The sequence below is a fragment of the Euprymna scolopes genome, chromosome 30, assembly GCF_053919585.1.
Source record: "Euprymna scolopes isolate OS-2025 chromosome 30, ASM5391958v1, whole genome shotgun sequence".
Classification (NCBI taxonomy): Eukaryota; Metazoa; Mollusca; class Cephalopoda; order Sepiida; family Sepiolidae; genus Euprymna; species Euprymna scolopes.
Genome location: NC_136511.1, coordinates 99877826 through 99886335, shown reverse-complemented (window position 1 = coordinate 99886335; position 8510 = coordinate 99877826).

Sequence of the window (8510 nt, the reverse complement as noted above, 5' to 3'; positions counted from 1 at the left end):
CTTGCTTTATATCTGTATTAGTTTCAACCGCCTTGCTTTATATCTGTATTAGTTTCAACAGCCTTGCTTTATATCTGTATTAGTTTCAACCGCCTTGCTTTATATCTGTATTAGTTTCAACCGCCTTGCTTTATATCTGTATTAGTTTCAACCGCCTTGTTTTATATCTGTATTGGTTTCAACCGCCTTGCTTTATATCTGTATTAGTTTCAACCGCCTTGCTTTATATCTGTATTAGTTTCAGCCGCCTTGTTTTATATCTGTATTAGTTTCAACCGCCTTGCTTTATATCTGTATTAGTTTCAACCGCCTTGCTTTATATCTGTATTAGTTTCAGCCGCCTTGCTTTATATCTGTATTAGTTTAAGTCCTCTTGCTTTTATCAGTTTCAGCACTTGTCTCGGTATTAGTTTTAGCCATCTTGCTTCTCAGGGTATTATTCCCTACTATAGTACTTTTCTCTGTAGTAGTTTTAGCTATATTGCTTATTTCTGTATAAGATTCCACCATCTTGCTTATTTCTGTATTAGTTGCAACCATCTTGCTTATTTCTGTATTAGTTTCAACCATCTTGCTTATTTCTGTATTAGTTTCAACCATCTTGCTTATTTCTGTATTAGTTTCGGTCACCATATATATCTTTGTAATAGTTTCAACCATTTTGCTTATCTCTGTTTTAGTTTCAGTCATCTTGTTTATCTTTGTAATAGTTTTGACATCTTGTTAATCTCTGTTTTAGTTCCAGCCTCTTGCTGATCTCAGTATAAGTTTCAGACATCTTTTTTCTCAATGTTAGCCTCTACAATCTTATTTATATCGGTATTAGTGAATCTAATCAAGTTTATCCTTGTATTTGACTCTGCCATGTTGCTTATGTTTGTACTAGAGCTTACCATATTGCTGATTTCGATATTAATTTCTGCCATTTTGCTTATCTCTTTATTAGACTTTGCATTTTTCTTATTTCTGTATTAGTCTTTGCTGTACTGCTTAATCTTGGTATTAGAATACGTTAAAGAAGAGTTCAATTCTTTTGGCGTTTGTAATTCTAAGTATGGAAAATTGATCATGTGATATTCTAGTGTGATTTAGTGATGTTTAATATAACACAACTTTATTAAACAGAATGTTATCTTATGTGAATACTATAGAAACTACATCTTTATTTGGATCCGTAAATAATAAATACGAAAGATTTTCTATTCTATTATTTTAAAAGAAATGAAAAATCATGAGAAAGGAAGAAAGAACACAAGGGCGGTTAAAAATAAGAGTTTAGGGAGTGGGTGCGGGGTCTTTAAACTGGGGGGACAAATTTTCTGTTATAAAACTGTATCAACTTACTTTCACTTTTATTTCCCATTATTAAAATTATTTACTTACTGTTTTACAGCAATATTTTTTCTCTATATAATTTGAAATCGGTCAGAATCAGGCGTAAATTTAATTACTTAACGGAACTTTTAACCAGTTACTGGCACACTTTGATCCTGATATTTTGCACTCATACTATCCATCCTATTATAGATATGACCGCATCTCTTTTTAACCCTTTCTTTTTCATAATCTCTAAATACATAATCTCCAAATACATAAGCATTGTAAAATGATTTTTAGTTAATTTTCAAACGACATAAATTTTTTATAAAAAAATGACTAGTGAAAATTTGGTTTCATTGTAAAAACTTGGTTGGAGGACGCTGTTTCTCTTAAGGAAACAGGTATAAACATATTTAGCTAATAAGTAAATGTACCATATATATATATATATATATATATATATATATATATATATATATGCATATATATATAATGGTTTTATCTCATATATATATATATATATATATATATATATGATGATTGCAACGTCTTGTTAGACGAGTGCCACTCCCTCAGACATTTAAAATCCATGAGCACAAATGTCTGAGGGAGTATCTATACAAATATGATGTTACAGAGTCTTAGCTTTGTACGACAACTAAGTCTCTCTCTCTCGGTTCAAAATGTTGAGATCCAGCAACAAGCAAGAGCAAGATAGCCAGCAACAAATTAAACTGCAGACCAGCTACATGCGGGTACTGGTCTGCCGCTTTATGGTTTTTTAAATCAGAGATTTGCTTCTCCTAGAAAGGTTGCTTTCACCACGGCTTACGGGAGCCCTCTCTACCCCAATACATGTCAGGTCATATCATATGCTACTGGTACCATGTAACCCAGTACTACCTGCCTCATGGTCGGGTCACCGGCGACTAAACTGGTTCCCCCACTAGACTTGTTTGGTGAGGAGGGCGGCTAGTCTCCCTGAAGGATTAAAAACAAGACCTTCCAAAGGGCGAATGAACTCTTTTTCTGGGTCAACGGCCAACTAGCACCGTGTATATATATATATATATATATATATATATATATATATATATATATATATATATATATATATATATACACGGCGGACCTGAACGAACTTGCCCCTCTCTATATTTTTACATTTTCATCTATTTTTCAATTTTTTCAGCAGATTATTATCGAATAGACACTAGTCTAACAGATTATTAAAAGAATTAAAAAAAAATCAATATCTAAATATTTTTAGATGGTGCTCAATTTCTAATCCAACATTCTAGTAAATCGATCATCCATTTTAGAACCACTGAGTACTCATACAAATATTTAAATATTAGTTTTTTTGAAATATTTTTAATCTGATAAGCAAGTGTCCATCCGCTAAAAAAAATAAAAAATACGAATATATATATATATATATATATATATATATATATATATATATATATATATATACATAAGTTACTGTGTGTGCATGTGTGTTTAAGTTCCTTCCTTATAGGTTTCGAAACGGCGGAGCCTATCTTTTGCAAATTTCACACAAAGCTAATTCATACGTACGTCTAGCAGTGTTCTTATTAGGTTGGTGCAAAAATAATGTATTTTTTTGCCTTTCAAATTCAAAAGATCATAATTCCTTTCATAATAAACTTCATTAATCGAAATAAGAACCATTAGAATGGACACATTTTTGCCAACGAGAAACAAGTTTGTTTATTCCATTAGCATAGAAATCCGGAGTTCTGGAAGCGATGAAGTCGTTAAAAACCGATTCGGCATCATCTCGGCTTTTGACGCATTTTTCGCGCAGGAAGTTGTCAAGATGCTTGAAAAAGTGATAATCGGTGAATCTGGAGAATGAGGCAGAGTCTCGTAGCCCAATTCGTTCAGCTTCTGCAGGGTCAATTGAGCAACATGCGCGCGAGCGTTTCATGGAGGAGAATTGGTCCCTTCATATTGGTCAATCTCGGGCACATACACTGAAGCTTTGGTACATTTCGTCAATTTGTCGGTAGTTCTTTTCCGCCATAATCATTTTGCTCGGATTCAACTTCTCATCACACATCATAATCCGCTCGAGAAATGGGACGTTTTTTCGTTTTTGTTGATTCCTTTATTATTATTGATCAATTCATGCGGCACCAATTTATCCAACTTTTTTTTACTTCCCTGTTTGCTTTAAATGGCGAGCGACTGTTGAGTGGTCGACTTCGACTTCAGCAGCAACTTCTCGTGTCGTTTTGCGAAGATCGGCTCCAATGAAGGCTTTCCACTATTCGTTATCAACCACAGTCGGCCGGACGCGACCGTCTTCATCTTCGAGGCTCTTTTCACCATTGCGAAATTTCTTTGACCACCGTTATTCCACACGTTCGTTAATGCTTCCTGGGACAAAAGCATCATTGATATCACGAGCGGTCTCGACAACTTTTCGGCCTAGTTTGAACTGGAACAAGAAAATGGTGCGGATTTTAATTTGTCCATATTGTTGAATTTTGTCCATGCTATTGAATTTTGTCCATGCTATTGAATTTTGTCCATGCTGTTGAAAAACCTGCAAAAAATATAAATGGAGAGATTGAGTAACAAATAACAGGATTCGATATTATATATATATGTGTGTGTGTGTGTGTGTGTGTGTGTGTGTGTGTGTGTGTGTGTGTGTGTGTGTGTGACACTATTGGTGCCATGAATGCATGCAGCGAAGTGCATATTGCAGTGAAGCGAGGGGGGCCTGACGGGATAGAGGAAGAGAATGCAGAAGAGGGGGGATGTTGATGTCTGATTGGGACAAAACAGGAATGTCTATGGGATTTTGACAGAAAGAGAAAAAACAAACAATAATTGTTTTTATCTCATTGTCGTTATATATCTATTAACATGAAAGGTTGTTTTTAAAACCTCTGTTGAGAGGTATGAAGAGATCAAGAGACCCTTAACTGATTAAGGCAGACTACTTAGAATGGGGGTCAAGGGTAAAGGTCGCCACCAGGCATTGTTCGACCTGGAATGACTAATCACTCCTAATTTGATAATAAGTAAAAACCTCGGTGCAAGTGGAGGTTGAGGTTTGGTAGAGATAAGCTCTAAGAGGAAGAAAGAAAGGGTGTTTGTAACCCCTCTCTGTAGGAGAGGTGGGAAAAAGGGGTTGGACTTTTAGAAAAAGGAATTCTAAAAAAAGAGAAGAGTCGTAGCCAGCAAACCGAACGGCTGGGCTGGGCTGGTCCAGTGCTCCTGATTTGGGAGCCCTCAGGGCCTGATGTTATGATGTTAACTAGCCTGTGTTAATGGGAAATCTGTGACTTTACTGGTCTGGTCTAACATCGTTTCACTGCTATAGTCAGTCACCTCAAATTAGACAGTAGCTGGTATGAAGTAATGAAATTAATAAATAGTTTGTTATTGTTATAAACCGGAGTTCTGATTGTTTGTGGTGAGGACTCTTCATTTTGCAGCAAGCCGCAAGGACCAGCGGAGTGATTGATGTACCCGGAGACTACCTACACAGGGTAGGAGACGATTCGATCGAGAGGCAAAGCGCCCCACCATGAAAACACAGTGGGTGAAGACGATCAACAGGCCAACTTGTGACGGGACAATGTACGATCGAAAGAACACCTGTCATATCAGGTGGAATCCGACGAGGTTAAGGACACCCGGTGTGGTTGGTGCAGTATCGGTTCCTCGTTATAAATGGTGCTGTGAGCCAAGATATCACATCTCTATGAGATGTCCACGAGCGAGTTACCACGAACACATATATAAATGGTGCCATTAAGCCAGAATAAAACTCTGAGAAGATATGGGCTGTTTCAACAAAAGAAAACAAAACCTAATGCTGAAAACTAGATACAAAGAATGCTAGACTTTTCAAAGAAAAGACGAAAAGAACAAAAAGAAATAATCATAATCATGAAAAAAACCGCACACAAAGCAAAGATTGAAAAAGAAACGAACTCAAAAAGAAAAATAACAAAAAAATCTCGAACATGAAACTAAGATGAAGAAAGATGGCGGAAGGTAAGGACGGTTCATTTCTCCTTTTGTCTGTCTCAGTGTTACCTGGATAGGTTAAGTTTTGTTGTATTGTTTTGAGACATATTTGTAATATGTAATGTATTGTTGATTTTCTTCCCCACCCCTCGAAGGAAATATGTAAATGTGTATTTGTCTGAATCCTGGGTCTAAAAACAGTTGTATCCATAGGAATAGATATGGGGATATAGACAGAGGAAACGGGTTGATATGTCGCTGTACGTACGCGCATATGTTGTCGTTGTACAAGCGAGCGAGAGAGAGAGGGGGGGCTTAAAGGCATAGCAGTAAACATATTTTAATAGACATGAGAAGGAGAGATGAATTATAATAGAACGACGGTCATATAATGGTTGAAAGAAAAAAGAAAGAAAAGAACTAAGACAGAAAGAGAGCGACAGTTGACAGTTTTAGAAGAAAAAATGCGATCGTTTTTTTAGTTTCTGAAATTGAATTTGTTTATGGTAAAAAAAAAAAACGAAATGTGTGATTTTTTTTGTATATTTTAAATCGTAGTCTATTGTTATAGATCGGCATGGACCATCAAGAGATAGTGAGAAATAAATAAAGAATTTCACAAAGTTACCGATTGATTGTGGAAACGCATGGTGTCGTGCGGGCGACGGATTGAGGTGCCAGAGAAAAAAAAAAGGCATAAGGAAACGTAATGGGAAAATGCAGCGAGGAAGCCGAAGAGAATTGTCCCAAATGTTATGCAAACCCCGCGAAGGGTGTGTGAAAAAGTGCGGAAGGCACTGTGCGTATAATAAATGGGGTTTGACGGTAGATTTAACGAGAGACAGGGTATGTCTGCGTGAGGTGCCAGAAAAAAAAGGTATGAGGAAACGTAATGGGAAATTGCGGCAGGTAGCCGAAAAGAATTGTCCCAAACCGCAGAGGGTGTGTGAAAAAGTGCTGAATGCACGGGTAGTAATGCATGGAGTTTGACGGTAGATTTAACGAGACACTGTGTGTCTGCGTGAGATGCCATGGAAAAAGCAGGTGAGAATACGAATGGTGTCTCGATACATCTTCTATCATTATATGCGATCAGTTTTCTATAATAGTCAACCATATAGGAGCCTATTCGTGACCACACACACACACACACACACACACACACACACACACACACACACACACACACACACACACACACACAGAGACGTTCAGCTTTACATATATATATAGATATATTTTTTTTTCTCCAGAATAAAACTATCTAGCAATACAACGAGTATGGAAACCTTCGATTATAAGTTTTATAAGATATTACTGGCAGTAATAATCTATAAGTACTATCCCACCTAAATAAAATAAATAAATTTCTTTTCATTTTTCTTTTTTCATTTTTCTTATCAGTTCAATTTCTCTTATTTTGCGTGGCCTGTCTACTAAAAGCGGTTGTATTTTTATTTTATTAAAAATTTGAAGTTATTTTGGATTGGAATTTGAATCTCACGTTCTATAATTATAAAAAAAATATTAAATACATCAATTTATATGTTTATTAATAAACAGATCCACCAGACCTATATAAAAAATATTTTTTACCGGACCCATTATATAAACAAATAAAATTTCTCCAGGAAAATGCCTACTTCGGACCATTACCTTGTGATGTAGATTACTCAAAATACAGTTTGGATCATTTTACCACACTGCTATGAAAGACATTTACTTCGAATTTTACAATGCAATTTGAATGTGAATTTTTATACCCTTTTCATTGACTTCCCTTACTCTATGACATTTAAATACTTAAACAACTTTTAATTGTGATTTTCCATGTCTCACTGACTTTAGCAAATAAGGTGTAAACCATTATAACTATTTGCTTATATTTTCTCCTCTTAAGAGATAGTAGACATCGAAATCCTATATGATAAGGAGTTATATTTCAAATGTATTCTTTGTCTTACATAGTATAATAAATTCTTTTGATTTGAAATTTAAACATTTCACGTCATAAATTTTTAAATTCATTGAATGAGTAAAATTTATACATACTTATATATATATATATATATATATATATATATTATTATTATTATTATTATTATTATTATTATTATTATTATTATTATTATTATTAAAGGTATTTAAATCCGGCACCCGTTGGATAAACTTATTGCTATTCATGTTTCTAAGATTTCATTGACATTGAAATTTACAGATCATATGAAAGCTGTTACATTTCTGAATATCTCGTATTACTGATAACTTCAGTTGAAAATTCTGAAGGCGGCAAACCTATAAACTTATTATATAGTTAATAGTTGCAATTTGTCCCAATGAACCAAGAATACATACAAAATAAAATATTTCTTTTATAGTTACAAGATCCCAGCGAAATTAAGAAATTAAATCCTCTACCGTTCGAATGATGTTACGGATTTTGGATCACCTTGAATTACGGATTTGGGATCACCTTGAATTACGGATTTGGGATCACCTTGAATCGTTTCATTTCGATAAATCATTCGGTGTTTATCCAGAATTCAACAATTTTTTTTAAATCAAAAATGCAGAAAAATCTTTATGAAAGACGTACCTGTCATTGAACGAAAATGTCATATTATAAAAACCACGTAAATTGATCAAGTAGGATTTTTTATATAGTAAATAACTTTTTTTACGATTTTAATAAGAAATCGTAGACCTTAAAAGGCTCATTTTTAAATGTCTGTAACTTGAATTGAGTTGTCTCTTATTATTTATTAAATATAGTGGATAAAAACACATTAATTAAAAAAAAAACTACTCCATCAATTTAGTTGAATTTTTTAATATGACATTTTCATTCCGTGACAGTACGTATCATAATGATTTTTATTTTTGTTTTTGGAATTCTGGATTTGCACCAAAGGGTACAACGATAAAATTGACGCCTTAACGAAAACAACACTACATGTTATTTTTTTAAAAACTTTTATTTAAAAAATCAACTCAGGCAACTTGATTATGTAATACAGCTGAACTATATTCAATGTAGCTACCTTCAGCCTCAATCACCGCCTTGATACGGGTCCGGAACTGAGAGCATGCCTTTTCCACAAGTGCCTGCGGAAGCTCGGCAAATACTCGGCGGATTGCGGCGATCAGGCTGGCATTGGTGTTGTGGGAGGTCATGT